We start from the raw sequence: 20,622 nt of genomic DNA on the forward strand, positions 1-20,622 counted from the left end.
CCAGAGGACTTTTTGCGATTCGGCACTGCGTCGCTTTAACTGACAATTGCGCGGTCGTGCGACGTGGCTCCCAAACAAAATTGACGTCCTTTTTTCCCCTTTTTTTTATTTTTTGCGCTAATTTTTTTTTTTATTTTTTTTATTTTTCTCAGTCTAGGCCGATACGTATTTTACATATTTTTGGTAAAAAAAAAAAAAAATCGCAATAAGCCAATGGTTTGCGCAAAAGTTATAGCGCCTACAAAATAGGGGACAGAATTATTATTATTTTTTTTTTTACTAGTAATGGCGGCGATCTGCGATTTTTATCGGTACTGCAACATTATGGCGGACACATCGGACACTTTTGACACATTTTTGGCACCATTCACATTTATACTATGTGACTGGCATTGAAGGGGTTAACACTAGGGGGTGAGGGAGGGGTTAAATGTGTACCCTGCATAGTGTTACTAACTGTGGGGGAAGGGGACTGACTGGGGGAGGTGACCGATCTGTGTCCCTATGTACAAGAGACACAGATCGGTCTCCTCTCTCCCTGACAGGACGTGGATCTGTGTGTTTACACACACAGATCCACATCCTTGTGTCTGTAACCGCCGATCGCGGGAGCCTGGTGGACATCGCGGCCGCCAGGCAAGCGCATCGGCATCCCAGTGATGTGGCGGGCGCGCGCGCCGCCCAGTGGCCAGGAGGAGCGGAGGCCATATAAAGACGGCCACTCAGAGAAGTAGAACCACCCTGCGGCCGTACAAAGTCGTACGGCTGTCGGGAAGTGGTTAATGTGGATATGTGAAAACAGAAAGCCTCTAACTTGCATGTTAATAGTTCCTCATCAGCAGCTGGGTGGAAGAAGAATCAATATATTTTCTTTTTGTTAATTATTATGTTCAAAGTTAATTAGGTGAAATTCATGTTCATAGGCTTGATTATGGAATAGATTAGGATTTAGAGCTGGGATGTTCGTGTTGTGAGGTAGAGAGTAAAGTAATTTTTCAGACCAGTGGTCAGTTTACTTTACCTTATGTTTATATTGGACTGGTGCTTTTTCACTTCCTAATATCAGAAGATTCTTTCGTATTTTAACGGGCCAGTATCTTTAGTACAGAGAATATTGTAGTGCAGCAGTCATCTGGCCTATAGCAGAAACACATAAAGAAGGAGACCTGAAATATGTCAGGTCCCTCCCTCTCTACTGGACCAAGGGACAATGTAGAGAACCCTTTATTGATTATCCTGTTATAATATACTGCTTGGCAGGACGTTAAAAAAACAAAATTCCTGCAAGCAGCATATTTGGAGCCCCTGCCCATTGAAATGAATGGGAACCGCTACTGAAGTGCCTGTACATGGGCGCATTTAACCCTTTCTTCAGCCGCTAGCTGGTATTAAAATCGCTCCGCTAGCAGCTGAATAGCACCGCCAAAACGACGGTAAAGCACCACTAAAAATAGTGGCGCTTTACCGCTAACGCTGCTCAGTGTGAAAGGGCTCTTATTTGCAAAGCAGTTTCTGTATGGAATGTGTCTGTTGCCAGTAAGGAATATTCAGGCTGGAACCGATCATATGACACTTTGCCAACAGTCCGATTTCCTATCGTTTTTTATATACAAGTTACCATATATATGAAGAAGAACTGGGACATCAGGATCAGATTGCTGATAACTGTCACTGTCACTTATTTAAATGGTTCAGGTGGAAATTGCCTGTCTCCTTTTTTATAGTAAATCCGATGGTCTTGAGATTGTAGAAGAGAGTATAGACGCCAGCTTACTTAAAGCGGATGTGCCACTAGAAAAATATATTAAAAGCCAGCAGCTACAAATACTGCAGCTGCTGACTTTTAATATAAGGACACCTACCTGTCCTGGAGTCCAGCGCCGTCCGCAGCAGATGACGAGCGATCGCTCGTCACCCTGCTGCTCCCCCCTCCATCCACGGTGAGGGAACCAGGAAGTGAAGCGCTCCGGCTTCACTGCCTGGCTCCCTACGGCGCATGCGCGAGTCGCGCTGCGCCCGCCGATTGGCTCCCGCTGTGTCCTGGGAGCCGAGTGTTCCCAGCATACAACGGGGGACGGACGGGATGCCAGGAAAAAACCTGTCCTTTGCCCGTATCGTGTGGCCGGAAGTGGGTGCAAATACCTGTAGACAAATACTGTAGACAGGTATCTGCACCCCCTTCCCCCCTGAAAGGTGTCAAATGTGACACCGGAGGGGGGGAGGGTGCCGATCAGCGCGACTTCACTTTAGGGTGGAGATCCGCTTTAATTCCATAGTAGTTTGCTAAAGGGATGAGTATATAAGGTCTAGCGTTAGGGAGCTGAACTGTATAACAATTGCATGTCTCAGTGAAAGTCATCTATAAAATTCATGACTATCCAAGTTAATGTTCTTTTTAAAGCGGAGTTCCGGCCACAATTTCACTTTTTAAATATAAATACCCCTGTAATACACAAGCTTAATGTATTCTAGTAAAGTTAGTCTGTAAACTAAGGTCCGTTTTGTTAGGTTGTTACAGCATTTAGACACTTTAAAAAATAGAAATTGACTGGGGCCATCTTAAGTGTGGGCATCATGAAGCCAGACTGTATGACTTCCTGGATTTCAGCCTTGCAGATCTCGCACATGCTCAGTGCTGCACAAGCAGTGTATTAGGTTTCAGATCAGGTTTTAGCACCTGTACTGTCCAAGTCACATGATTCTTCGAGACTGGGGAGTGCACAGACTCCTGGAAAGTTACACCCACTACATTCCCAGGAGTCTGTGCGGTGTAGGTTAAGCACCTAGGTGCAGGAAGAGGGAAGATTAACTATTCTGCCTAACAACAACACTTTGAAGGCATCTAAAAAAAAAAAAAAAAATTTCTTAAAGGACTAATGACATTTTTTTAAAACTACTGATGTAATGTTATATTTATGGGTGGAACTCCACTTTAAGGTACTGAGAAAAAAACAAAAGTATTGCCCTCATCTAATTGGTGCACATAATTCATTCCCTTATTCGCCGACCATTTAGCACCTGGGAGGTCAAAACATTTTTCATTGCGGGTTAAACCATGGGGATGTTTTGGATAAAATAGTCTCAGCTTCCTCTTTAAATGTCCCCTGTGATTTTATCTGTGCCAGACCATTATGCTGACATGTAAGGGGGAATGTTTATTGCATTTGTTTTAAGCTGAACTGTAGCCTTACCATCAATCTCGCACAATTGTATATGCTCTTCTCCTGGACTGAAATTTCTTTGAAGCAGCAGGAGGTCAGATAGATCCTTCTTCATTTCTTGGCTGGAGGACATCCAACATAATCTAGCCTTTCTTCATAACTTTACTGTTCATGACCCTCCCCTTTTATTTTTTTGATTTGCTTTCATTCGTGGGGACTCCGCATCCAATTTTGGCGTTACCTAGCAACACCTACTCCCCCAGACTCAAAGCGGTATTAAAACCCAAAACCAAAAATGAAACATATTGCAGCTTACCAATCATTAGGTGTAGTGGCATTTGTTTTCTTTTTTTTAGGCTTTTTTCCCCCTCTGTTTTTACCTGGTGATCTGGTCAGTAACACACCTCCTGTATTAGAGTGTTACCAATCTGGATGAAGGAGAACAGGGACACCTTTGGACAGCACCTGTCAGTCTGGGGGGAGGAGAGTGTTCGCAAATAGAAGCCAGCTCACACTGCATATACACTAGCGGTTACAGGTTTTTTTTTGCAATAAGCTGATCATTGTAAGCACCCCAGTCCGTAGTAAATGGTTTGTCTCAACACTCTTAACAACTACATTTGCAGGAGAGCTTGCTCTTTTGAAAAACAGCTGATTTACTAAATTCAGCCATCTGCAATACCTTCTTGGAAAGCCTCACATCTCAAGTATGCGGAGCAGCATCCGACATCTCCTTTTTCCCCCATGGGTTACAGAATGTTAAGGAGTGCACTACTTCAGTGAAAAGTAGGGTCAGTAATATTGCAGATGCCATTCCTGTGATTCAGAATAACAATGCAGCCCTCCTACAAACTATTTCACACACCTCTAAAATGGAGGATATTGACAATAAATTAGGAATTGCTGACAAAGCTAAATGTGATAATGAGTCTACTTGTATTGCAAAATGGCTCCTGGCATTGCGGGCAAGAAATATAATTATCTTTCTTGTTGAATGGGCGCATCTATATTCTACCCATCCAAATTCAAGCCATATCCTGGTTCGCCCCTTAAATTACAGAGACAAAGAAATCATAGGCAGGAGAGTATAATGCCGCATACACACCATCACTTTATGTGATGAAAAAAAACGACATTTTCTGTGAAGTAAAAAGTGACCTTTTTGAAACTTCAATTTTCAAAGACGAAGTTGCCTACACACCATCGTTTTTCTCACAATGTTCTAGCAAAGCGAGGTTACGTTCCACCACGTTTTCCCATTGAAGCTCGCTTCATAACTAGCTTCTGGGCATGCGCGGGTGAAAAAACGTCTTTTTAAACAACGTTTTTTGCTACACACGGTCAATTTCTGTGAAGTAAAAAACGACGTTTTGAAAAACGACACATAAAATTGAAGCATGCTTCAATTTTTTTTGGTCGTTTTTTACAAGACATAAAACAACGTTTTCCCCCACACACGGTCAATTAAAGTGACGTTTTTAAAAATGTCGTTTTTTTTCATCACATAAAGTGATGGTGTGTACGGGGCATAAGGCTACCTCCTCAAATTGATCCAAAGTAATGCTTTTTCTTGGCTTCTCTCAAGAGTTTCAGAAATGCAGTTTTCTTCTTGTAAGCTCTTATGAGACAATAATTCTCAGAATAGATCACCATTCTTCCATTTGACTCATCGTCCACCTTTAGCTCCTGGGAGGTTGAACCACCAAGATGGTCAATGTTGGAATCATTTGATGTGTTTAATGTTATAATGTTGAAATATTTCTCACAGTGCGTTGCTTGATTGCCTTCTAGAGGTTTTGTGTATAAGAGGCATTCCGAAGCACTGTTGGACAGGTCAAAGGTATTGGTTAAAGTACCAGAGGGCACAGAAGTCACTGGGAAAAGGTATAACAGCTTACCTGTAAAATCCTTTTCTTGGAGTACACCACGGGACACAGAGCCTTAAATCATTACATAATGGGTTGTATGGTCACCAGAGGTGATTGGACACTGGCACAACCAATCAAAGACAGTTCCCCTCCATATAACCCCTCCTATCAGGGAAGTACCTTAGTTTTGTAGCAAGCAATAAGGTTCCCGTAAGAAGGGGGGGACCTCCTGTGTCCCGTGGTGTACTCCAAGAAAAGGATTTTACAGGTAAGCTGTTATAAAAATCCTATTTTCTTTATCGTACACCATGGGACACAGAGCCTTAAATCATTACATAATGGGACGTCCCAGAGCAATGCTCAATATGAAGGGGGGGGAGGAGACCCAGATCCGAGCCGGCCATAAACGGACAAGAAGCCCTAGACTGCTGCCTGCAGTACACTATGCCCAAAGACAGAATCCTCATGTCCTCTTACATCTATTTGATAGAATTTGGTGAATGTATGGACCGAAGACCAAGTTGCAGCTTTACAGATCTGACCCAGCGAAGCCTGGTGATGCACTGCCCATAAAGCACTCCTAGCTCTGGTTGAGTGCGTCTTAACAGAAGAAGGAGGAATCTTGTTCCTTAAACCATAAGCTTGAATAATTACTTGTCGAATCCACTGCGCAATGGTGGATTTTGATGCAGCTTGTCTCTTCTTGTGACCATCTGGCAAAATAAACAAAACATCAGTTTTATGTATCTGAGCAGTTGCCTGCAGATACGCTCTTACTGCCCTCACTACATCTAGAGAGTGCAATAACCTTTCCTCCGCTGTCTGCGAATCAGGAAAAAAGGAAGGTAAAATAATATCCTGATTCAAATGAAATGTCGACACCACCTTTTGTAAAATGGTTGGATGGGGTCGTAGAACAATCCTGTACTTGTGACAAATTAGATAAGGCTCTTTACAAGAAAGGGCTGCTAATTCTGATACTCTTCTAGCCGAAGAGATAGCAATCAAAAATGAGGGAATGAGATGCCAGCGGTCTTTGAAAGAAGACTGATAGAGCCGATATTTGACCCTTAATGGTACTAAGGGCTAATTTCATATCCACTCCTAGCTGGCAAAAGAGGAGAAATACTTGTGTCATATCTTTGAGGATTCTATTTCTTAGTTTCACACCATGAAACATATGCTTTCCAGACTCTATAGTAGATAAGCCTGGAGGCTGGCTTTCTGGCATTAATAAGTGTAAAAAACACTGGACCTGAGATCCCTTGTTTCTTCAGAATGCGGGTCTCAGTAGCCAAGCCATCAAATGTATCTCTTGTAAGGAAGGATGGAACACTGGACCTTGCAACTGCGGCAGTTTCCAAGGTTTTCCTACTTCCATCTTTATGATTCTGGCTTACCAGGGTCTTCTGGGCCAATTTGGGGCCACTAAAATTACAGGAATTCTTTCCTTCTTGATCCTGCAAAGTAGCCTTTGTAAGAGAGCGATCGGCGGAAACGCATAGATCAGTGATTCCACAGAATTATTAGAGCATCCGATCCGTAGGCCATGGTAATAGTTGCTGGCGACTCAGATAGTCCGCTTGCCAGTTTTCTACCCCCATAATGAAGATTGCAGAGAGACAAGGAACATGTTCTTCTGCCCAAGTCATAATCCGATTCACCTCCTTCTGAGTGCCCTGACTGCGGGTGCCTCCTTGGTGATTGATGTAGGCTACTACAGTAGCATTGTCGGATTGAATCCATACTGGGTGGCCCTGTAACCTGTGTGTCCAGGTTCTGAGGGCTAAGTATACTGCCTGCATCTCTAGTATGTTGATGGGCAGGTTCCTTTTGGTCTTGGCCCTGGTTCCCTCGGCTGGAGCTTTTTTTTTTTTTTTTTTTTTTTACTTTATATTTTTTAAAATTTTGTATGGTTAACAAGGAAATAATAAAACATCATCTTCAGGGAGCAGCATACTCCTCACAAAGGAGAAAAAACAGACCGATATATACTTTGCCCTATTTACCCTTAACTTTACCCTTCACTATTTCTACTTCTTCGCTCCTTCCCCCCACCCTTCTAGTGACCCCCTGTCTCTATGGCCCCGTACACTCGATAGAATCCATCCGCTGAAAAATCCCAGCAAATGGGTTTCAGCGGATAGATCCTATGGTGTGTACACTCCAGCGGATCTGTTTCCACGGATATTTATCCCCTGGGATGGATTCCAGCAGATCAAATATTTGCTGACATGCCAAACAAATCCATCTGCTGGAATCCATCCCAACGGATGGATCCGCTGGTCTGTATAGACTCACCGGATCCATCCGTCCGAAGGGATCCCCCGCATGCGTCGTAATGATTCGACGCATGCGTGGAATTCCTTATATGACAGCGTCGCGCACGTCGCCGCGTCATACACGTCATCGCCAGAGGATTTCGGCGCGGATTTCAATGCGATGGTGAGTACACTCCATCACATTAAAATCTGCTGAAATCCTCGAGAGGATTTATCCGCGGAAACGGTCCGCTGGACCGTATCCGCGGATAAATCCTCCCGTGTGTATGGTACCCTCACCACAAATTCCCCTTCCACCTCACTGTGTACTCTTAATTTCTCCATATTTCTTCGTTAGCTTGAACTTTTCCAACTCTTCCCATCTTTTTAAAAATCCCTCCCTTGTGTCTTTGTAGCAATGTCTTAGGTATTCCATTTTTTGTCTTTCTTCTATTTTATCAAACCATTTGCCTATCTTTGGGCTCTCTACCTCTTTCCAATTTTTTGGAATTAAACTTTTTGCAGCATTGAGCATGTGTATTGTCATTAAGTTTTTATATTCCTTTATCGGAATATCTACTCCGTAAAATAGACATGTCCACGGTTCCTCAGGCAGGTCTATCTTAGTAATCTCTTTATTATATCTTAGTACTTCCTTCCAGTATATCACTATCTTGGGGCAACCCCACCATATGTGTGCCATAGTCCCAGACCTCCGCCAACACTCCATTGTTTGTCCTGTTTGATACTTCCCCATAGTATCCGGAGTTCTATACCACCTAGATATACATTTGTAATATATTTTCATCGGGCCAGATTCTCAAAGAGATACGACGGTGAATCTCGAGATGCGCGGCGTAAGTGTAAATTTGCACCGTCGTATCTATGCGCCGTACCCACAGAAGCAGATACGCCAGAAAATAGGCTTCATCCGACCGACGTAACTTTCCTACACCGGCGTAAATTATTTTTATGCTGGGCGCATCTGTCGCTCCCATTGATTTGCTATTCAAATATGCAAATGAGGGAGATATGCCGATTCTCAAAAGTACGTTTGGCCGGCGCAGGGTACGCGCGGTACGCGTAAGCAGTACGCACGGCCTAAAGTTACCCCTCATAAAAGCAGGGGTAACTTTGCAACAGACTTGCACAGGTCAGCTGGAGAGCAGCTATAGCAGCAGCGTTACAGACGAGCTGAGCAACCACACTTGCAGGACAACACATCTGTATGCCAACATGCCAGGGGCAGCCGTGGTCATAGCACTACTGCGTCTATGGGCACGTAGGAGGGCACGGGAGAGGATATACCGCACGTGCATGAACATCTGAAGCCATCCTGGAAATAGCCAGAACCCTGCAGGATGACATCACCAGCAAGTCACATCACTCACATGTAGTGCAGCCACTGGTCAAGGTCCTGGCAACACTGCATTTCCTCGCCTGTGGATCTTTTTAGCGTACAAGTGGAGTGGTGGCTGGTTTGTCACAAACCACCATTAGCAGATGTGTGCACCAGGTTATCCCCGCAATCCTCAGACGCATGTCCCACCACATTGTCAGACCCACCTAGGAGCATTAGCGGCAGAAGGCAAACGTGTGCCAGATCATCGGTGCATGTTGCATTCTGCACAACTTTGCCGTGAGAAGGGGCCTGGAGATTGAGCTACGTGAGGACCTGACCCCTGAACCAGACAGTCCCCCCCAAACCGAGGCTACCCGGTCTGCTGAGGGAACAGCAGTCAGGAGATGCCTCACAGTAGGCATCTTTTCACATTAAACACACATTCATCATGGCACAAGGAGAATGCACGCATGCACACTACTGTGGTCCCTAGCTCACACACACCCCACATCCCCATTAAATTGGATTAGACCAAAGTACACCGCACGGTACTTGGAATCAGCAACGCCACGTCAAGGCTCCAATTATGTTGCTGTATATTAATTCTACATAAAAAAAAAACTCATAACCTGAGTTAAATAAAATAAGACTCATAACGAGTATAATAATACAAAAATAAGACTCATAACGAGTATAATAAGCAAATCATATAACTGGCACTCATCTGCCCTGACGTGGACTACGCCTAGTGCCAAGGCTCCTGATCCTCTGTTGCCTGGGGGCAGCCGCGGGTGGGGGGGTGGTTCATTGGGAGGAGGATCATCCCCCGGTCTCTCCCTGGCTGGCTGGCTTCCCTCCAAAGCCAGGGCTATGCGTGTGAGGACCGCATTTGTCTGATTCCCCACCGCCTCAATGGCCTGTATGGCCACTGCCAGGCTCCTCACCTCTGCCACAAGGCCTGCATTTGTGGCATCCAGGTCCCTCAGGCAGGTCACTAATTCTGTGCTGTTTACACTGACCTCCTGCACACTTTCTGTGATGGCGGTAGTGTAAGCAGCCTGCTGGTTGAGGGCCTGCTGGACTGCCAGTGTGCTGGCAGCCTGGGTCAGCTCCAAGGAGGCCAGGCTGTCTGCCACCCGGCACATGTCAGACGCAACAGAACCAACATGGTGGGTCTGCCTGGCCTGGTCCCTCAACAAAGTGGCTTCAAAGGCCTCTGGATCACCCCTCGTCTTCCTAGTAGCCTTCCTGGGTGCAAGTGAGGCTTGGGGCTGACTGTATGGGGATGCCCTTGAGGGTACTTCGCTTATGGAGGAGGAGGAGGAGGAGGGGCTTCCCATAATGGTGGAGGCCCTTGGGGGGCTTCCCATAATGATGGAGGCCCTTGGGGGGCTTCCCATAATGGTGGAGGCCCTTGGGGGGCTTCCCAAAATGGTGGTGGCCCTTGGGGGGCTATCCCCTATGGAGGTGGAGGTATGGGAGGGTCCTGGGATGGTGGTCTCGTCCCCAAGGTAAATTCCTTCCTCCAGGTCCCCGTGCTCCTCCTCTACTTCCTCTAAAGGAGATGTGTGGACACTGTCCTCACACTGTCCTCCCTCTCCAGGCACCTGGCTATGACCTGCTCATCAGGTGTCGGCGTTATATTCAGGGCTGGTCCACCTCCGGTGCCCCTGCTGTGCCTCTTCATCTTGGCCACCTTCTCCTTCACGAGACGCCACAGGTCGTTGATTTTCTTGGCAATCTTTTCTGGGGTCTGTTCCGCATGGCCAAGGGCACTGACCTGCGTTGTTATCTCAGCCAATATCTTATCCTTACAGACCTTGCTGGTCGTGCCACTCTCCGAACCGTGGAGGTACTTGTTGTGCCTTGACATGGCATCAATTATTATCGCTTTCACCTCTTTGGTAAAAATTTTTATCCTCCTTTCCTTAGGCCTAGGCACTGCTTCAGACATGTCTCTGAAATAAACACACAAAAGTAGCCACATCAAACCAACCAAAGCTGCTGGTGTACTTTTGCACTCGACGGGCGCATGTCTGAGCGTATTTATGCCCTGGGCGTAAACGGTTTGCTCGGCTTATCTCGGGGGATACCACAGGCGTAGTTGTGCGGGACATGGGGCACGGGACATGCTATCACGTGACGACGCATGCGTCGTTCGTTCGGCCCTTCATTTGCATGGGGTCACGCTTCATTTAAATGGATCACGCCCACTTCCTTCCCACTTTAAATTATGTCGGCTTACGCTGACTAATTTAAGTTACCCCGGCGCAACGCAGCGCGCATTAGCTCTCAGAATATGCTGCTTGCCTCTCGAAGTTTCGTTGGCGTAGTGCACCTTCGATGCGCTACGCCGGCATAAAGATGCGCCGAGGTACGTGAATCTGGCCCACCATCCTATTATTTACTGTTGATCCATGCATACGTTTCAAGATTCTTCCTACCTCCTTGATTCCTTCCTTGTTTCCCCAATTCCTTCTCCCAGTTTTTTATGAATGTTGGTACCTCCAACTCATCCCCTTCCCTCAGAGTTTTATATAGTCGGGATATATTTCCCCATTTTTTTTTGTATTACACAGGCGTTTTAACGGGTGAGGGAGCACCACTATAAAATGCTAGAGCTGGAAGTACCGCCACTCATTTATATTCAACAAATCTTTTTTTTATTTTTAATTCTTGTATAGTGCATATTTTTCTCCTTTTTCATTATGTCTCGTAGCTGTGCATTTTCTTTTTTTATCCACTGCCCTCCCATTAGGTACAACATAATTATTTTCCTTTTAATGATTTCAGTGGTGAGTTTTATTTCCATTTCTTTCTCTTGTGCACCTTGTCCCAAATTTTAAATACTATGGGGTAGATCCTCGTACGACGGCGCATTAATGCGCCGGGCGTAGCGTATCTAAGATACACTACGCCGTTGTAACTTACTTTGTTTTGCTTTGAATCCTCAACGAATTTGCGCCGTAAGTTACGGCGGCGTAGTGTATCTCTTGCGGCGTAAGGGCGCGGAATTCAAATGAATGTAATGGGGGCGTGTTTTATGTAAATACGTTGTGACCCGACGTAAACAAACGTTTTTTTAACTGTGCATGCGCCGTCCCTGGGGGTATCCCAGTGCGCATGCTCGAAATTTAACCGGAACAAGCCAATGCTTACGACGGTGATGTCATTCTATGCAAATTCCTATTCGCGAACGACTTATGCAAACAACGCAAAAAATTCAAAATTGTACGCGGGAACGACGGCCATACTTAACATTGAGTACGCCACCATATAGCAGCTTTAACTATACGCAGAAAAAAGCCGAACGCAAACGACGGAAACAAATTCTAGGTTTTCTGTTGTGCCATATTAATTTTGTTATTAGTGTTTTGAACACTCTAAAATATGCAGGGAGTATATGTATAGGAAGCATCTGAAACTTGTACATGATCTTTGGAAGTATTGTCATTTTTAAAGCATTAATCCTGCTAGTCCATGAGAGAGGACGTACTTCTATTCTCTTTATTTCTGTTTTGATTTCCTCCAATAGTGGGATATAGTTTGCTTGGTATAATTTCTCTGGTGAAGCCGTTAGTTTATCCCCAGATATTTTATTTCCGTCTCTCTCCATGGAAATGGGAATTCTTGTTGTAATATTTTTGCCTTGTTTGCTTTCATATTTATATTTAGTATCTCTGATTTATTCAGGTTTACCTTAAAATTGGAAAGTTCACTGTATTCTTTTAATACTCAAGAGATGAGGCATCGTGATTCGGGGGTTAGATATATAGAATAGTACATCATCTGCGAATGCAGCTAGTTTGTGCTCTTCTTTTCCCACCCTGAAACCTCCAATATCCACGTCCCCTCGTACCATTGCCAGAAGTGGTTCCAGTTCCAAGACAAACAAAAGTGGGGACAGGGGGACTCCCCTGTCTCGTCCCATTTTTCATCTCAAAAGGGGGCGACAATATCCCATTGACCCTTACCATAGCCCAAGGCCCTTTATATAATGTTTGTATTCACTGCCTCATTCTGGGGCCTATTACCATAGTCTCAAGTGTGTTCATCATGGATCCCCAGTCTACCCTGTCGAACACTTTTTGGGTGTCTATCGACAGGAGTAGACCAGGGACCCTTCCCTCTCTAATTTTCTGAAGGAGTATTCTTACTCCATTGTCCCGCCCCTCTCTGCCTGGGACAAACCCAACCTGATCCGGGTGGACCAGCTCCGTCATAAACTCTTTCTTTCTTGTTGCTAAGATTTTTGAGAATAATTTTTTGTCCGTATTCAAGAGTGATATTGGTCTATAATTCAAGCATTTAGTATCATCTTTACCTTCTTTTTCAATAATGGTTATTGATGCTAAGAGAGCCTTTCTACTCATCTCAAACCTTGTACCCAGGCCATTCATATATTTACCCTTTCGAGGGCTAGCGGTCTTTCTTCTGTCATCTGGGGGATCCTAGCTTTTATTAAATATTCTTTTATCCTTTTATTTTTTTGCTCCTCTTCCCCTACTCCATTTTGTTTTACTGAGTATAGTTGTTCATAGAACTCACAAAAGACCCTTGCGATGTCTTTTGCATTCTAAGCCATTTCCCCTTTTTTATTTAGTATTTTTTCTATAAAGTTAACTCCTTTCTTTTTTCTTAGCATCTTTGCTAGCCACTTACTGTTCTTATTGCCCCCTTGATATCTTTCCTTCGCAATCCTATTATAGGTTTTCCTTATTTCGCATTCTATCTGTTCCTTTAGCTCATCTCTTTTTATTACTAACTCCTGTAACAGTTCCTGTTCTTGTCCTCCTCCTTTTTTATGCCTCTGTTCTAACTGGTATATTTCATCTATGACTTTTTCCCTCTTTTTAATTTTTTCTTGTTTCCTTCGGGCACCCAGCGAGATCAGGATGCCCCTTATCTAGGCTTTATGGGCATCCCACAGGGTATCATTTATCTTGCTGGTTCCATTTACACTAAAGTAATATTCCAGCTATTTTTTCACTAGCTCCTCTCCTTGTTTGTCTAAAAGCTCTTCAGTTAACCTCCAAGAATAAGCTTGCCTCTGGATATCAGGTATTTTAATTACCATAGTCATTGGCGCATGGTCAGATAGGGTCGTTATTTCAATCTTAGTTGAGATCACCAAATCTAACATCCTATGTTCTATCATCCAGTAGTCTATCCTAGTGTACATGCCGTGTACAGGGGGGTAAAAGGTAAAGTCTTGTTCCCTAGGATGCTGTATTCTTCATACATCAACCAATTGGTGGCTATGTAATTTCTGTTTTATTGCCCTCAACTGGGGTTTCCTTATCCCCTGTACACGCAATGTACTATCTTGTTTTGGATCCATACAAATTTAAAATCACCCGCAATAAACACTTTCCCCTTTTTAAACTCTGACATCTTTTCCAAGATCCTCCCCAGATATGTTGTTGGGTTTCTATTAGGGCCGTATAATATTCACTAAAGTGCATTCTATTCCCATCAGCTTCCCTCTCGAGAAGAGATATCTTCCCTCTAAATCCGTCAATCTATCTTCCAAGGTGAACCAAATTCCTCTGCTTATTCCAATTTCTACTCCCTTTGACTTATTAGTCATTGAATCACACCATAGTACCAAGTTGGGAGCCGTTGGGAATACAACTTCACATTTGTTTCATGGGACACCTGCACCATGATGCTCAATTTCTTTTAAAATGTTGTGCCTTTTTGTGGGTGTATTCAGCCCGCGTATATTATAAGTTAAGAATTTAACCGTCTTCATAATATACCAGATTTACTTCCTTTTTTCACTAGGTTAAGTCGTTCAATTTCTATATTCAAAGGAACATGGTGATTTTCTGTATGATTACCTTTTTTTATGAGGTTACCTTTCTGTCCCCCCCACCCCAACCAATCCTTCCTCCCATACGCCCCCCACCCCACTCCCTCTCCCCGACCCTCCCACCCCTTTCCCACCTTCCACTGGTTCCTAGTTCGTGTATGTCCTCCATTTTTCCTCCACAAACTCTTTCTATTTTTCTGGGGTGTTGCTCCAACCGTGACCACCATTTCCTGTCCCCCCGCGGCCCCCCCCCCTCTCACTGGGTGGACAGCGGAGGGGCAGAGAGCAGCTGATTGCCCCTTGGGGCAGTCTAGTTCACTTAATTTATTCCAACCCCCCTTTCCCCCCCTCCCACTCCAGTCTCAGTAAGTCTAGTCTCTAGAAATTTTCATCGCTTTCCCATCCTCCCTCGGGCTCCTCCCCTTATATCCTCATTCCTATTCTCTTCTTTATTTCTTTGTCCATTCTGAAATGTCCAGCCCTGGTATTCCTACTTCTTTACAGAAGTCTTCCAAGTCCTCTGGGTGTTTTAACCTTATAAATCTACCATATTTCTGGACCACTAAAGACGCCGGGAACCCGCAGCTATATTTAATATTAGTTGTTCTCAGTTGAGCCAATAATGGCTTGAGGAGTCTTCTCGCCAATGTCTCTGCCAATAGATCTGTGGAGATTTGGAGGTCGATTCCTTTATATGTTAGAGGTGGTCGATCTCTTAATCTCTTCCATATCTCCACCTTCTCTTCGTATTTCTGGAAACATACAATAATGTCCCGTGATATTTCTGCATTTAGATATGGGGGTTTCCTGATCCTATGTACTCGATCTATTTTAAGCTCTTGATCTACTCCCCTACCTAATAAGGGGTTAAATATTTCCTTCATTGTTTTCCTTAATTCCTCTTCTCTTTCTTCTGGTATTCCCCTTATCCTTAAGTTTTGGTGTCTGCTTTGATTTTCTTCGTTTTCCATTTTATACAAAGCTTCCCTCCGGGTTGATTTGTAGGTTTTTAACTTGTGTTTTTAACTCTTGTATTTCCAGTGCTTGTTTATCATTCTTATCTTCTGCATCTTCAACCCTTTTAAGAAGGTGCCCCAAATCTGCTCGCATTGTTGCGATTACAGTCTTGAAGGAGATTTCAAGTCTTCTTTCCAATCCTTCGAACATTTCTGATTTTGTGGGTATTTGCATTTGTATACTGTGTTCTCCTTTGCTAAATTGATTTTTCATTTTAGTGTTTGCCTTGTGCTTGTCCTTTTCCTGCACTTATCCCTTCTTTTTTACCAGCTCTTCTTTTCTTTTCCTTAGTTACCTGCAATTTTCCAGGAATAGGGCTTATAGAGTTGCCTTCTTTTGTTACATAATTTTGTATGTTACTCGTATTAAGGCCTCGTACACACGGACGGACTGTCCGATGAAAATGGTCCGCCGGACCGTTTTCATCGGACATGTCCGCTGCCGGATTTTGGTCTGATGGTTGTTGTGACGGTATTGGTATGATATCCCCGTCAAAGATTCCCTTCTTCCATAAGAACATCACCCAATATTCCACTAGGAGGAATATTCCTGAGATCGCCCATTAAGCCACACATGAGTCCAGGCTTACTGCTAGAACAAGACAGACTTTAATGTTATAACACAGAGCTTATATGTAATTTCCAAAACTGTTACAATGACAAATCTCCGCCCCCTCACACTGGGGCTTCCATACAGATGATTAGGCAGACACGACGGAGCCGATCAGTGACGCTGATTACTAGTTGTACTGAATACATTAACTAGACAGCTCGACCCCGCATATAGAGAGATAATTACCACAATGGAGCAATCAGAATAATTAACACAAGCCACTTAAACACAGATCTCCTTCACACAACACAATAGATCAATTAACCTTTAGAAATAGTGAGGGGACATTAGCACATCAATAACCTGTTAGCCGAGGACTGAATCACACAGGGCAAGCAGGGAGAATTAAACTGAGACATATAGGCAAATGCATCACAGTTGTACACACCATCAAACCGAAATCCACGCGGACAGAGAACGCGGTGACGTAGACGACACCGATGTTCTCTATCGCGCGAGTTCAATGCTTCCACGCATGCGTCGAATCAATTCGACGCATGTGCGGGATTTCTGTCCGCTGGTTAGACGTACTAACCAGCGGACATGTCCGCCGGACAGCTTCCCAGCAGGCATGTTTCTTAGCATGCTAAGAAACATTTGTCCGCTGGAAATCTGTCCGCTAGCCTGTACACACGATCGGATCTGTCCGTTGACACTGGTCGGCGGACCAGTTTCAGCGGACATGTCCGGTCGTGTGTACGAGGCCTTAGACTTTCCCTTGCCTCTTTGTTTTTGTAGATCTCGTAATCATCCTAGTAGGGATAGTGGAGGAGATACCAGAATATAAAGGACAGTAAGCACAAAGCGGAGAAATAATAAATGAAAGTAGAATTGTTATCAGAAATGCTCAGTAGGGAGCAGGTAGGATGAAAAAGGCTAGGACTTCGGATTCCCCACCCAGTTCCATGGGAGTGATATGAGGATCCCGTCTATTTTATCGCAACCTAACTAAAACAGAGTCTCCCCGCAGGAGCCGAGTTAGCAAAAATGTTATCTTCAAATTTGTTTCCCGTTCTGCCCCTTCATGGCCCCTGTTACTTTTTATACCCCAGTCTCTTTGTTTTGTACTATTTCAGATCCTTTGCAATTTTTATTTTATTTAACAGGCCGTACAAGTGCATACAAGTGTACCATCTATTCCCTGTGTACATATGCCCGCGCATGCGCATCCCACACCAGGTTCTCTTTAAAGCGCTTTTTCTTTTTAAAGCCTAGGCTTCATGCTCCTCATAGAGATACACTCAAACTGTGCTTGTCTTATGGGTTTTACTGATCCTGAATTTATGCGATATAGCAACCTATGAAGACACCTCTTTGTACACCACGTTTAAAGGCTTATGGCACCTCAGTTTAGGCAGTCCCTGCTACCAGAAGTGCAGTATCCTGGTCTATGGTGACCAATAGCAAATGGCAGTTCTCACATACATGCAGGCTCTCATGTGGTCATTCCTGTGGTCATTCAGCTTGTACTTTATATTTAATTTCCTTGCTGCTATCCGCACCAGTGTATAATACACTATTCAACCTGAGAAAAACAGGCCTCAAAACAGTCTGCATTAGTTGACAATCCGCTGCACACTGAACAGTTGCCTTGCCCTTTAATGCTCTGGTGTTTTTTTTTCTTTTGCTTGCAACTCAGAATAGTTCATCCTGATACAGTTCACAGATTACCACCTAGTAATACTTCTGGCAGCACTTTAAAATTTCTTAGGATAGATTGCTCACCTCACCCCCTGTGCTTCCACTTTCACAGCTCGGGATTGGGGGGGGGGGATCCAGGCACGGTCGTCCTATGCTGCGGGACCTCTGTCTCTCCAATATGGCTCATCCCCGTTCCTATTCGATGCTCAGTTATTGCTCCCACAGTCCTGCCGATAGACTGGGGTCTCTGGAGGGCTCACGGAGGGTCTCAGAGGCTGTCCTCCAGCGTTGCCGTGGTCTCACACACCGCTACGCCGGGTCGTTTGTCCGTCATCTATCCAAGGCTCTCTCCGCCATTATCATCGGCGCCAAGGTCAGGCTCCTCCCCAACACGCTCGCGTACAGCATGCTGCGTCATCCTGCGTCGGCTGAAGCTTCTTTTAAGACTGTTTCCCAGCCCCTTAGGCTGGCATCCACAGACACCACCTTCCAGGTGACTGGGAGAAAGGATTTTCCCTTCCGCAAGTTTTTGGTTTTTAACCACCAACTGAAGCTTTGGCGCACTTGTGGGGCCAGAGCTTGGATCTTCCTGATCCAGAGCTTGGATCTTCCTGTTCCAGGCGGCTAAGATACTGCCTTGAAGTAGTCTCGAATGAAACTGGGCGTAAGGGACAGCCTCAAAGGAGGCCACCATCTTCCCTAGTAGCCTCATGCAAAGGCGAATAGACGGCTTTTTCCTTGCCTTGACCTTGTGGATCAGGTCCTTTAGCGACTTGATCTTTGGTTCTGGCAGGAATACTCTGCCTTGAGCTGCGTCTATGATCATGCCCAAATACTCTACCCTTTTTTGGGCTTGTAGAGTGGATTTTTGTAGGTTTACAATCCATCCTAACTGTTCCAGGTATTTTATTGTGGTAAGCACAGCGTGATCTAATCCTGCCACTGACTGATCTATCACAAATAGATTGTCTAAATAGGCCGTTACCACTATGCCCTGTACCCTCAGATTTGCCAACAGAGGGGCTAGAACTTTTGTAAATACCCGGGGGGCGGTAGCCACCCCAAATGGCAGAGCCACAAACTGGAAGTGGCGATGTTCTACCGCGAACATTAAAAATCTTTAGTGAGCGGGATGGATAGGCACATGTAAATATGCATCTTTGATGTCTATCGACGCCATGAATTCTCCGCCTTGTAGGGAGGCGACCACTGATCGAATAGTTTCTATTCGGAAATGGCGAATGTTCAGAAACTGATTTAGAGATCTTAGATCCAGGATGGGTCTGACATCTCCATTTGGTTTTGGAATCACAAAGAGGTTTGAATAAAAACCTGAACCTTGCTCCTTTAGGGGTACTTCTGTGATCACCCCTTGGGGACAGCAAGTGATCCAATCCCTTGAAGAAGGACGTTCTTTTTAGGGGATCTTTGGAGAGCCTTGAGCTTTGGAGCTGAAATGATGGGATCTCTTGAAATTCCAGTTTGAATCCTAGGGACACTGTGGATACTACCCATCTGTCCTGGATCTCTGTTTGCCATGCCGCTAAAAACTGCCGAAGCCTTCATGAAGAGGTTTTGCTTGTTAGCCTTTGAACCCCACTGCTTCTTGTTTTTCTGGGCTTGGTCTTCCTTAACTTTTGTGGCTGGCTGAAAATGCCGTCGTCACTGGCTGGAGCTAGATCTACCAGGAGCTGGGGAGAGAGAACTCTTAAAACAAGGATGCTTGTTCTTCTTCTTCTCTGGTAAGAGGGTAGTTTTACCGCTCAATATCTTTTGGATATATTTATCCAAATCTTCCCCAAAGAGGTGTTCGTCATGTAAGGGGAAGCTGGCCAAAAGCTTCTTGCATGGCACTTCTGCTGACCAATGCTTTAGCCAAAGAATTCTGTGCATAATCACCAGCTGCAGCGTGAGGCAGGATGCCTGTTGGATAAAATCTCTAATGGGATTCACTGTAAAACATAAGGCCCTAGGCATATTCTCCCAAAATTTGATGTGTTCAGCAGTCAGATCTTTCATCCCCTGTTTCACCTGGTCCTTTAAGACCTGACACATACCCACCGCTGCTACAGCTGGTTGGGTTACTACGTGTGCTAGGAGGAAGGATGATTTTAGTAAAGATTCCAACCTATTTTTCAGAAGGATCTTTAAATACCTGGGCATTGTCCACCGGACAAGTTAGGTTTTTGTTTACAGAAGAAATCGCTGCATCCACAGAAGGCAGACTCCACTTGTTGGTAAACTTCTCCTCCATAGGATAAAGCACTTCCTAGGAGGAGCAAAACGCTTATCTGTGTTTTTCCAGTCTGCGTAAATCATATTCTCCAATAAAGGATGAATCGGAAAAGCACAGGCAGCCTGTGGGGATTTTAATGAGCCTAAAGAGGAGACCGGTGATTCAGTTAACTCCTTAGAGCGGCCGTGACTAAATGGCGGCCCGCGGTCCGAGTCCGGCCCCAGTGACAATTCCGCCCCTTCAGTGTTTTACTTGTGCCCTCCTGCATTCAAGGTACATGGGCAATATGTTAACCATGTATTGTGCACACTGCTGGGCATATTTTGTTAAAGGTCACGCTGATGGGCACCTTTTTTTGTTTTAAGGGGCACTCTGATGGACAAATTTTATTTTAAGTGGCACGCTGATGGGTATATTTTTAATGTGCACACTGATGGGCATATTTTGTTAAGGTATATGTGGGGGTGGGGGCGCTCAATAGGTGTAACTTAAAGGGGTGGTTCCCCCTAAAACACATTTCTAACAATAGATTCGTAAGACCCGTTACACTGCGGGTAGGCTGGCTTTTTTTTTTTTTTTTTAGTACATACCGACATCTCGGCGTTTCGTCCCTTGTCAGTGGGCGTTCCTAGTTGATTGACGTTCCTCGGACGGGCGCATACGTGACGT

General features: G+C 44.7%; 1 protein-coding gene across 2 annotated transcripts in view; it reads left to right on the forward strand.

The window, feature by feature from the left end:
* Window positions 1–20,622, forward strand: part of LOC120937509 (interferon-induced, double-stranded RNA-activated protein kinase-like) — a 349,209-nt gene that overhangs the window by 92,389 nt on the left and 236,198 nt on the right. The window lies entirely within an intron of this gene.

The sequence above is a fragment of the Rana temporaria genome, chromosome 4, assembly GCF_905171775.1.
Source record: "Rana temporaria chromosome 4, aRanTem1.1, whole genome shotgun sequence".
NCBI classification, from domain to species: Eukaryota; Metazoa; Chordata; class Amphibia; order Anura; family Ranidae; genus Rana; species Rana temporaria.